Below are 11,196 nucleotides of genomic sequence, written 5' to 3'. Positions count from 1 at the left end.
TTGTGCCAACATCAGTAGCCTTATTTTTTCACTATTTTTTGGGACCGGTGATCCTCCCTCTCGGCCTCTCCCCTCCCATTAACTCAAGTCTCCCAGTCATACACTTGGGCCCAGCCCATGATTATTTCAGGCTCTGTTCACTTGTTTTTCCGGGAAAGGAAAAGAAAATGTTTCCCGGGAATCTGACGTGGCATTAGGAAAAGAAATCCAGAGAATCTGTGCAGGAAAAAGTTTCCCTAGACTGTTCACCTGCACTGGAAAAGGTTTCCAGGGAAACTGCTTGCCCTTCTTTTCGCACTAGTTTTCCAGGGAAACGAAATCCGTGTATTTTTGGTCGGAAATGAAATCCCTAAAGGGCGGGAAAATGGGCTTTTCCATGTCATTTTTTGTTTTCTTTGCAAATATTCTACATGTGTAATTCTATTTTTCTTGGAAAGCAAGTAAACACCGGAATTCTGTCTTATCAAGGTCTTGTCAGGAAAAAAATAAGTTGTTTTCCAGGGATTTGCTTTCCAAACATGGCCTTAACAGTGTTAAATGGCATATATGATATTTCCAATCTTTTTTTAGCATTTTCACCTTTTTTTTGTTTGTCTTTTCCAACAAATGATTGCATTTCAACCTCCATTTGCTTGTATTTTTCTAAAAATAAAGTTATACCACAATAATTGTCAAACATACTGTTTAAACTACAAAGAGCGAGTCCGATATGAAAGACAAATGACACCTTGTCGCATGGGTGACGAATAATGTTTGAATAAATTGTACGGGGGTGAAATGATATCGTTGGTAGAAAATGAGGAGTACAAGGAGGTGAAGGTGTCATCTACCCATGGTAGAATGTTTACCAACACTCAAACACAAAATCGATGGAATGTTTATACGTGGCCTTACTATGTAATCCTTCCTATTCTAAAAGCGTAATCCTTCGAAAGTTCGTCAACCAACTTTCACGAAAATTCCTTGCCCTTCCATTTGTATATTTTCTACTGCGTCCCATTTCTCCAGGGCATTTTTGTCATCTTACTTGTTTACTTTTTCCCGCCAGATGTCGTCTCTCTCCTCTTACGTCTGAAAGAAAAAATATATCTTTATCTATTTTTGACGTTTTTACCAACGATAGAGCCCCTTCCTTCCACTTAATTCCTTGTCCTTGTGTTCTTAAATCTTTCCATTATGTCCCATCTCTGAGGGGTATTCTCGTCATGAAAAAATGCCCGCCATCTGTCACCCGAAACAGAGCATATGTCGTATACGTGTTCCCTCTCCTCCTTTTACCTCAGTACGTGTCCTTTAATTTTAGCCACCCATTGTTTGAAAACCCTATTTGGAAAATAAATCTCTCTCTCTCTCTCTGTGTGGAAAATCCTGAGTCTTAACAACCTAAGCCCTCTCTTATCCATTTGAAAGGCGGGAAATAAATAAAACACACCCCAAAAGGCTATAGAGAGAGAGAGAGAGAGAGAGAGAGAGAGAGAGCATCAATGGGAAAGGATCTAACGGACGATCAGATGGCATCAATGAAGGAAGCCTTCACCTTATTCGACACCGACTCCGACGGTCGGATCGCACCGTCGGAGCTCGGAATCCTGATGAGATCTCTGGGTGGAAACCCTACCGTGATGCCTAGACCTCATGAAAAAACACATGAAAATCGAGCCCTTCGATCGCCAACTCCGTGACGCGTTCAAAGTCCTCGACAAGGAATCTTCTGGCTACGTGTCCGTATCCGATCTCCGCCACGAGCATTGGAGAAAAGCTTGAGGCCGCAGAGTTCGATGAGTGGATCCGAGAGGTCGACATTGGATCCGATGGTAGGATCCGTTATGATCTCTCTCAAACTGATTGCCTCCTCGATCTGTTTCGCCCAATCTCGAACCAACGTTTGTTTTAATCCCTTTGTAGTTCTTGTAAATTTTTTTTCACACAGGCCCTGTTTGGATTGCAAGAAAAACATTTCTGACGTGTTTTTTTTTTTTTTTTTTTTACAATTGAGATAGAAATAATATGGTTGTGATTAATTTAGAGGATTTCATCTTAAATTGAAGCTCCCTTTAAGTAAAAAATGAATGGGATTGGTTCAAGTTATCTTTTTTTCATGTGTAAATAGAGTAGGTAATTTTAGAAATATTTTTCTTTTCCAAACTTTTTTCAGATAATTTTTACGATTCAAATATAGTTAAGTTTGTGTTCTTGCCAGTGGAGGTATGCATCTTGGCAGAACCATGTAAAATGTCGGTATTGGGAATTAGCATTAATCAACCGTTAATCCCAAGGCCTTCCCCCTCCTAATTATGTTAATTTAATTATCTAGGGTAGGATTAGTGGACTGGTTAAAGCAAATTAACCTAGGATTAACAATTTGGGAGATCTCACCCATAATTTCTTCAAATTTCATTTGAATTTATTTTCCTTTGTGGCTTGTGTTTATTTTTACTTTTCTGTTTATTTTTGCATGTTGGGATTGGATTTGACAGCTCCCACCTGTCTCCCTTCAAATTCAGCTCGCATTTTTTCTTGACGGTTGCTTCCTCCGATATGACAATTATAGTTTCTACTCAGAAGCTGTTGATGATCGGTGTGATTTCATCCTCAGGTATTGTTGTCATGCAAAAATGCCCGTCACATTGCAGCAACAGCAGCGAACAAGAGGCCTTTTTCGTTTTCTTCAAATTCCTTATTCTATTTTGACTCTCCTCCTTTTGCTTTTTCCTTCTTGTGAATGGGTTCCATCTTGATCTCTTCTCTTTGATGCTAATTACACTTGCCCCTTTCCTATAGCATTTTAGCATAGACAATGTCTCTATTTCCTACCGCTCAGATTTAGGGTTTTTTCTGAACAAAAATGTAAGGAATGAAAAATCCCTTTTTTCCTGAAATCAGAGACATACATCTCATTTGGGAATGCATGGTTATTTTGGTCAGTTACTCAGTTTTACAAATTCAATGACATCATGGGAAGAAATTTGATAGTTTTTCCTCTTCTTTAAATGCAAATGCATTCCTTTTTTTCTAATCATGTCAGAATTGATTGGAGATCTTGTGGTAAATGTTACTTCATTATGTTGTTTTCATATTATCTCATGACATTGATATTTTTATTTATGTTTTGGCAACAAAGCTTCACTGATATGGGGTAGTTGTGGAGATGGATGGTAGAGTCTCCATCAACTCCTCCTAACTCAGAGCAGGTTGGGCTTCTTATATAATTTTTTCCTTATTCCTTCTCTCTTGTTGTCTCGATTCTTTTTATTTATTTTTTTTACTACTGTTTCTTACAATCAAAGTGAGTTTTAATAAATTTATAATTTTGAATAGTTTCTGCTCTCAGAAGCTGGTATGAATGTTGTCTCTTCTTTTATTGGGCTGTTATGTAAATCCTTTCGCAAATTGTTCCTTTAATTGGATATCCTTCTGGCACAATTTTTTCCTGATAATTGTCTATCGTTCACTAATTTTGCTCTGCTAATATTTTATCCAAGAACATAAGGATAGCGAGTATTTCAAAGATAAAGTAAATTCATGCTTGCTACTGTGTGGAGAACAGACCCAATTTTATCGATTGAGATACGAGTTTTGTGATTAAGCAAGTTTGGCTTGGTTTATTTTGTCTTATTGGGTGATTAGCTCTGAAGCTTAGGAATGTTGGACTGGTTTATTTGATCTATTGGTATAATGAGTTTTGAATTTTTGAAGGTTGGATTGGTTTTTGTTTTTTGTTCTATCGCTGTGGAGAACAACCCCAACTTGATTTATTGATTTGTGAGTTTTCAATTTGAGCAAGGTTGGCTTGGTTTATTTTGTCTAATGGGGGAATTTGACAGAGGGGAGTAAAAAATTAATTTTGGAGTCATTTATGATTTTCAAAAAACCTAAGGCAAGTGGGTTGTACAAAGTTAGATGACAAAATGAAAATTTGGTCGATTTAGGATTGAGTTAATGCTACATTAAGTTGGGCTAGGGTTGACCTCAATTTGACCAAAATTGGGTCTACCTGCACAAATTTGTCCTAAAATTATTTTACTAACTGCCCGAATCACTGCAGCAAACCCTCCCTTCCTTTTACTCAATGGATAGCGCTTATCCTCTTTCAATCAACAAAATGAGAAGTCTATTGTTCACTAATTTTGTTCGGCTCGAACACATGATAGCGAGTCTTTTCTAGGATAAAATAAATTCATTCTTGCTACCCTGTGGAGAACATACCTAATTGATCTATTGGGTTATTGGGTTATGGATTTTGAGTTGAAGCAAGGTTGGCTTGGTTTATTTGGTCTAATGGGTTGATTAGCTATTGAAGCTTAGGAATGTCGACTGGTTTATATGATCTAATAGCGTAATGGGACTGCACATTATGGAAACCTCTATACATTGGAGGGTTAGGATTATCCAATGGAGATGATCTATGGTGTACAACCTATTGAAATAAAGTGTTGGCGCCACTGTATTTTTGAAAAATACTAGAATTTAAATAGTGTGTCTGTATAAATCATCTTTCAAATAGGGACTGATACTTTTTTCGTGCTTTTTCTTTTCTTTGTTGCCCAACAAAGCCTTTCACTCCTTGCTTTCGCCTACTGCCAATCAATCGGTGAAAGGTTCTACTGCGCACCTCCAATCACTGTTCTTGCACGGTTTCCGGAAAACAGGTTTATTTGGGTATGTAAAAAATTCTTTATTTTTATTAATGATTTTTTAAGCGTTTCTCTCTGATACAGGTGCATTCGACACTACGCAGCTGCCCGGTAATTCTTTGTTTGAGGAGCTAATGGACAGGTGTGTTTGCTTGTTGTAGTATTTTGATCACGAATATGGTATTTATATATTGTTGTATCCTGTTCGTGTTAATACTAACCATTCTAATTATGTATGTCATTCAGTCATCTTCAAAGTGTATGATTGTGGCTGTAATGGAAAGGCAATGATGTATTAGAGGTGCTGCAAGATTTGACAATATTGTTTATGTCTGAGGAGCAAAGGGAGGTTGCTTTTTGCCGTCCTTTCTTTTCTTTGGCTATTATCCACCTGTTTAGGAGAACTTTTTGCATTGGAAGTTTTAGGAGTGATATGAATGATCTTTCCCAGTGGCACTTTGGACCCCTGTTTCCACTTGGTATTCTTAGTTTGACATACTTGTTTTGGTTATAAAGAAACTTAGAGAAAAAGAATATTTTGTTGTTTTTGTTTATGGTGTTTTTAATTATCTTGTTATTGGTTATAAAGAAACTTGGAGAAAAAGTATATTTAGCTCTTTTTGTTTAAGGCGTTTTTAATTATCTTGTTATTGGTTATAAAGAAGCTTGGAGAAAAAAGTATATTTAGCTCTTTTTGTCTAAGTTTCTTTTTATTATTTAACAATGAAAGATATTGAAGTCACAAGTCAATTATGAATAGATGGAAATACGTCATGGTAAACTTAAAAAATATCATACAAATAGTTTCTCTTATCATCAAGGTATGATGATTCGGTTAATTTAAATTGCTCGGATGATAATTCATTTGGAAAGCTCCAAGGCTGATATAAATTCCTAAGCAAGACGTTGTCTACCTTCGTCTTTAAGACATTCCTAGAGAAGTTTCTCATTAACAAATGAGTAAATAGCCCACTAACCAATCTATCTATCTTAAGCGTAAACATGTATAGAGATATCAGTTGTGGACAAAGGAGCATTGCTTCATTTCTTGCTTCCCTTCTCTTAGAAAATTTTGTAAGAGCTCGCTGTGATATATTATTTTCCTTGTGTTAGGGCTAACACATATAAAACCCCTTTTATCTCCTTGTTAGCTTAGTTTTTTATGAAATGGATTTGGGTTTGGGTGACTTGGGGTTTTGCAAGAAGACTTCCTTGCTTGTTATTTTTGTTTGGAATGGAGGAATTTCAAAGCTTTGATTTGAAGTTTAATTTCATTTTCCCCACTTAACCTCCTGGTTTAAAGCAAGGTTTTAAGTGATTTCAACAATGCTTTACATCCTCCATTCCTTGCATGTTTTTTCTGAAAGTTCTATGATTTTCATGATATGTAAGTAGGTTTAATCATTGATTTCATTAGAATATAGAAATTTAAAAAAAAAATTAAGAATTGCTTGAATCAAGTAAACAAGACAGAATTGTAGTCTCAGTTTGCAAGTCCAGTCCACTATCGTTTGAGATTTTCTCCTCAACTTGGATCACCAACTAATCCTTTGAGGCAGCCTCAGTTAGATCCTCATCAGCTGCTTGTGAAAATGTCAGTTATGTTAGAGGTCCTAAGCTAAGAGCCTAAAGCACAATTTCTCATAAATGTGGCCCTCTTATGGAATACTAATTTTAATATTGTTGTGCAAATGTTAAATTCTAACTGTGTGTGAGTGGATTTTGAGCTTTGGATGGAATTCCATTGAATGTGCCTGAGCATGTCTTTATTACTTCCTTTCCAAGTCACTAGATGCCTTTTTTGTAATTTAGAATTGCAATGGAATCCTCTGGGACCTATATGCCAATAAATTGAGCACCGACAGTACATAGGTCTTTTCATACCAACTAATGTCCCGTCCAACAACCGAGTTTCTTGCTGAATGAATTGCTCGGCTCCCTTAGTTTTGCACATGCGGTGTTTGAAGATAAGCCTATGCAGCCACACTATTTTCCTATCTTCTTGAATATGTTGAAAGTGATGTTAATTCTTAGATTTGGAGCTTTGCTTTGCTTGTGAATGCATGCATCTTTGGACTTAACATCTTCACCAAATTTTTAGTGACCTAAATTTCTTGTATGAGTTGGACATCTCCTTTTGAATTTGATCTCAGCCTATTTGGATTTGAATTTGTCTCTTGGGAATGATTGCATTGGCTAAAAATCTCCACACAAACAAATCTGAAATCTGTTCCATTGAAGCCTATAAGCTTTGTTCTGTTTTAATTAGTGTTAAGTCTCTGTAACAAGGACATAAAGCCTGCTAATTCACACCAAACATAGCTCATTTCATGGATTGTTAATTGCTAAATTCTTTGGGGTTTCCATCACAAGCCTATCTAATCCCAATGTGAGTTAAATGTTGCGTAGAACCATGAACAGTCCCTATGGCAAGATAGCTACTATTGGATGGAATTTTCTAATGGCGATACTACTCCATTTTTCTCTCAATTACTGGATAAATTAGCTTAAATGTTAAAACTCAACACCATTCCGGATATTATCTTGTGGCTGTTTATCTCAAGTTAAAGGTGTCTTGTGTGACTATGATCGTGAAAGAGTTGTGTTTGCGGAATTATAATAGTAGAATTCAGCTCACAGTGCCTTATTTCAGCCCCTATTGGATCACGTACATGTTGCCTTTCTGGCTTAGACTTGTAACTTCTCCCTACAAGTTACCCTGCATCACTAATGAGCACCTTAGTCCTGATGTACCATAATTTCTTTCTTAAAAGTTTGTGGCTAAGGGACATTGTGGTCTATAGTCATTGTACAAATATTGACGAAAAGGTGCCATTATATATATATATATATATATATATATATATATATATATATATATATATATATATACACGAAAAATTATATTTATGCTTTGAATTGTTCTTAGAATGGATGCCAAACAATTGATATTTACGAAGTTAGCAATCTTCTGAAAAAATCTTGGACAGTATTCATATAAAACCATTGAATTCCAGTCTTCTGTTGCAGTGATAGTGCTTGTGATGAGTTATGTTGTCCCAAGATGATACCTATATACCATGTGATTCGAGACAAATACTATTGATGCTTATTTGTTTCTCTTTGAATCACATATATGGATTAATAATTATTTGGTTGATTAATTAGCTTATGGTGTCAGTGCTATTTTTATTAGTATTCTCTAATATGATTATGGCCTTTCCAGGTGACATAGATTGTTGACGGCACGTAAAAGTCTCTATTGAAGATGTGAAAACATTTCCAACTATCTAAAAGCGAAGTCCATTTACCATTGAGAAAAAAAAGCAGCAGCCGAGTCTATAAAGTTTGAGCCAAGACTTACTGAATGGAAAGAATAAGCAATCATAGACCATGAACTGAGAACAAGATTGCTTGCATTGTACTTTGATAGGGTTTTCTTCCCCAATGTAGAGGGTTTTGGGATGGTTGAGGTCACATCTTATGAATGTAGCCACCTTCTGAATCTTCCCACGCCAACTGACCATCCAATGACCAATATTTGTTTAATGTTTACTTGATTATTGGTCATCCAACTTTATGTCTGTAAATTACATCCGTCACACGTGCACTTTTACTAGTAATTAATAAGGCTCGTGACGCAGGGGCGGATAGCGGAAGCTTTGAAGTTAATTAGAGAAAAAGATTTATGGTGGGCTGTTGAATAAGAGGCTGAAGATGGATTAAAGAGGGCTGCTAAGAAGGGTTTGGTAAAGGCTAAATAGTAGGAATCAAGAGGCTGGGTGTTCGGATAGAATTTCGGATATAGAAGAAGGTAAGGGGCTTCTTCAATGGGTATAGAAACGGATCCTTCAAATCAGATTTCTAGATAGAACTTGCATTCAACAAGTGTTTAAGATCAAGGATAAAACTAGAAACTCACGTAGGAGTTATAGCTTCAACTTGAAGAAGATAAACAAAAGGAATAAATTCCTAAAATAACTCTACTTTTATTCAAATAAAATCAGCCTCCTCAAACGTTTACAATGAAGCCATATTTATAGGCTTTTGGCTTGGAGGTTTCCTACTTCTTCTAAAACTAGGAAACAAGGTAAAGAAAACTCCTATAATATCTCTAGACAATATTTATCAAATCCAAAGTATCCTAAGAACACTCAAACTCCTAAAACTTCTAAGGTTTTAGACGCAACCTTCTTGGAAATTCGCCCAACTAAGAAATCCTAATTAAACTAAAATTCTATTAATAATAAAAAAAAGAAACTCTAATTAAACTAGAACTTTTCATGCTATGAGATCAACGCGAGCCGTTGATCTATATGTCGCCCCGTTCTCGTGGCAATTTTAACTTGATTGGCCTCCTAAGAATATGATCTCGCATAATCTCGATCGTCGATACATGTTATCAAAATTTTGTGATCCAATGGTCCGAAATGGCTCGATCATGGATTTGTAATTTTCGGCCTTCGAACGGCATAGATGCACCTGCATCAGCTCCCATTTTACTTTTAAGGCTCCGTTTCTTCTACGTAAATGGGTGAAACAAATTTTACACACATATTTTCACTTAATGGGCGTAAAACATTTTGTGCAGAACATTTTGTTCCGTGTAAAATAAGCCTAAAACAAAATTTACACCGATTTTATAAGTGTTTATTCGGACTTTATCAAGGGTTATTAAAATTTATATGCCAGCTTAATAAGGGATTTGCTAGCGTCCATCGCAAAAGGCATTTCGCAGATGGGTTGTTGCATGTGAGAGCAGGCTCGCTTTTCAGCAGATTTTGTCCTCATTCATGAGGTGGCAGCTCTCACATGCAACAGCCCATCCGCGGAAGCAAATCCCGCTTAATAATTAGTCCTTTACAATAATAATGGATTCTGATTACGTTCCTAGATCCGGAGATCTCGAGGTCCGAAGATATCAGTGTAAGCAATAAATTATACGAAAAGCACAAACAAAGCGGGTGAAAAATACCCTTTCATATGTGTGTACCCAAGGGGGGATATTTTACTAAGAACAACCATACTACAAGCACTGTAATGGATTTTTCTCTAATCATCAAACACGATTCTAATTGTAATGGATTTGGTCTTCACCATGCTACAATAAATCCAAAAGAATACGCCAGAATCAACTAAGAAGAATGAAAAAGAAAAAAGAAATGGAAATTAAAGAGGTTTCATATGAAGGGGTTTTTGATCTGTAAAATTAATATAGGAATTCTTACTCTATGTAGCTACATCAAGTGAGATTCGATTAATGTTAATATCACTTCTATTTTATTTAGAAGGATGTTATCTCTTAGGTTTTGTTTGTGACTTCGTTCTAGTTACATACACATTATTGAAGGGTTGTTATAGGGCTAAGTTACGGGCTTTGAAAGAATATTGTTGATGGGATGCCTAATTAGGTATTCATCTCATGTAAAAATAGGATAATGGTGAAAATCCAACGGTTTACAGTCTTAAGCAAACCATTTTTTTTTATGGAATGCAACAGTACTGCAAGGATGAAGTCTCCTGATGTCCTCGGCTGATTGTGAAGTGGGGTGATGACCAGCTTGCCCAGTTGCTTGAAGGACTTGATAGAGCCGGGTTGAATTGATGTGAACCAGGTGCGTGCTATCTCCTTCAGGGTGGCGGGGAAGACCTGGAACATGACAGCTTCTTCGCCCCGCTTAATATCATCATAAACTTGAATGCATCAAAATGCTCCCTTGAATTGGTGGAACCGTCGTACGGCTCCGGTGTACATATCTTAAAGTCTTTGGGAATCATAGCCTCCATGATTTTATTTGGTGAAGGAGTGGTTGTGGTCACAATCTTGAACAGCCGGGGCACGATAGTCATCACGCCAAGCTCGGGCATCTCGCTCAGCTGCTTCCACGAGCCTTTGGATGGGGCGAGTCAGATTCTCCATGCGCAGACATGTGTGATGCACCTACCAAGTAAATACCTCTATTTTGAGACGCTGGGTGCTAGTTGCCGGCATATTGTCTTTGGACACCCGCATCTCCAGCTCGTGGTGGGGACTCTGGATGGTTTAGTTGCACCTGCTACTTGTTCGCCTAGTAAGCAAAATGTTTTTTTTTCCTAGAGGAGGTGGAGCTGATGAAGAGGGCCTCGTAAAGTGAAGAAGAGGTGGGGCTGTTGGAGAGGGCTTGGCCTTTGTCTCTTGCCCCCACTGCTCTTTTTCCCGGAGTTGTTGTCTAATTCTCTTTTATCAAAAGGACCTAGTCAGGTGCAGCTCAAATCTGACTTTCGTACTCGAGCAGGTTCTACCCTCGGTCTTGTTTGTTTGGCAAAGCATGATAGGATGGAGAGCTATTGGATGATCCTCACAACATACGCTCATAGAACAAGGTTCGGTAGTGGGAATTTGAATTCCGGGGGAACCATTCGACGCTCAAATCAGACAGAAGCAATAGAATGAGAACTGAACGCAAGGGATGAGATAGTGTTCTCGGTAGTCACGATGCTGGTGAAATCAATGATATGGGCGCCAATACAGTTGGCCTAGGATCACAGGTGCGTGAGGAGGTGGGGGACATGTACTATCCAT

General features: G+C 37.3%; 1 pseudogene across 1 annotated transcript; it reads left to right on the top strand.

Annotated features, from left to right (window-relative positions):
* The first annotated feature begins 1,332 nt into the window (after positions 1-1,332).
* On the top strand, positions 1,333-8,197 carry LOC143854499 (putative calcium-binding protein CML13; annotated as a pseudogene). Its single transcript, XR_013237537.1, has 4 exons — positions 1,333-1,883; positions 4,719-4,776; positions 4,881-4,983; positions 7,861-8,197. The product of XR_013237537.1 is annotated as a putative calcium-binding protein CML13 (transcript).
* Positions 8,198-11,196: the final 2,999 nt, after the last annotated feature.

This window comes from Tasmannia lanceolata, unplaced genomic scaffold (assembly GCF_043159265.1).
Source record: "Tasmannia lanceolata isolate RefF3 unplaced genomic scaffold, GAP_Taslan_0.1 ptg000020l, whole genome shotgun sequence".
NCBI classification, from domain to species: Eukaryota; Viridiplantae; Streptophyta; class Magnoliopsida; order Canellales; family Winteraceae; genus Tasmannia; species Tasmannia lanceolata.
Note: the sequence above shows the minus strand (reverse complement) of the source record. Positions and strands in the feature narration are given on the sequence as shown.